An 825-nucleotide genomic window follows, 5' to 3' on the forward strand; every position below is an offset into this window, starting at 1 on the left:
TCCATAAAAAAAAGTATTGAACCCAAATTCTGATTGGCTGGCTTACCTGGCCATCTATCAGATGAATTATCTATAGTAATGTTAAAGTCCCCTCCTATCAATAATAACGAATTGGGAACTTTAGATAACCAATGAAGTATACGTTTCTCTACAGACTTCAAGCAACTCATCCTTCTCATGTTTGGTGTTGTACCCCTTAGAAGTTTACAGTAAAGAGGAAAATGTCGTTGTAACGGAATCACAAGATAAATAAAGTAACCAAGTGGGGTCTACAGTCCCGTGTGGCTCAGTTGGTAGAGCATGGTGTTTGAAACACCAGGGTTGTGGGTTCGATTCCCACGGGGGGACCAGTACGAGAAGAAGAAAAAAAAAAATGTATGAAATGTATGCATTCACTACTGTAAGTCGCTCTGGATAAGAGCGTCTGCTAAAATGACTAAAATGTAAAATGGGTCACAGTCCGAGTGTAGAATATTACCACCACAGGTATTTCTCATTGTAATGACCCCAGCGGAGCGGGCATAGCCATGGGACTTCCAGAAGTTGGAATCAGCAGAAATTGAGTGTCTCTTAAAATGAATTGTATAAAAAAATCTGTATTGTTTAGCAAATAAAAATAAGGCTTTGCGCTTCACAGTGTTTTGTAACCCCCAGACCTTTGCATTATTTTTTTAGATCCGTTTCTAAACCCAGATGCGATTCATTGCGAGGCTCGTGGGACCGCTTGGGAAGTAGACGTCATACGATCCATTATCTTGACCGGTGACTTAGTGGCTGTGGTAACTAGTGACGAGCAGACACAACTTCCATATCAAGTGGGTTTTT

General features: G+C 40.7%; 1 non-coding gene across 1 annotated transcript; it reads left to right on the plus strand.

Moving 5' to 3' along the window:
* The first annotated feature begins 275 nt into the window (after positions 1-275).
* trnas-uga (transfer RNA serine (anticodon UGA)) lies at positions 276-348 on the plus strand. Its single transcript has one exon. It is a non-coding gene; the product is annotated as a tRNA-Ser (tRNA).
* The last annotated feature ends 477 nt before the right edge of the window (positions 349-825 follow it).

The sequence above is a fragment of the Salmo salar genome, unplaced genomic scaffold (assembly GCF_965601325.2).
Source record: "Salmo salar unplaced genomic scaffold, fSalSal1 ptg001042l, whole genome shotgun sequence".
Classification (NCBI taxonomy): Eukaryota; Metazoa; Chordata; class Actinopteri; order Salmoniformes; family Salmonidae; genus Salmo; species Salmo salar.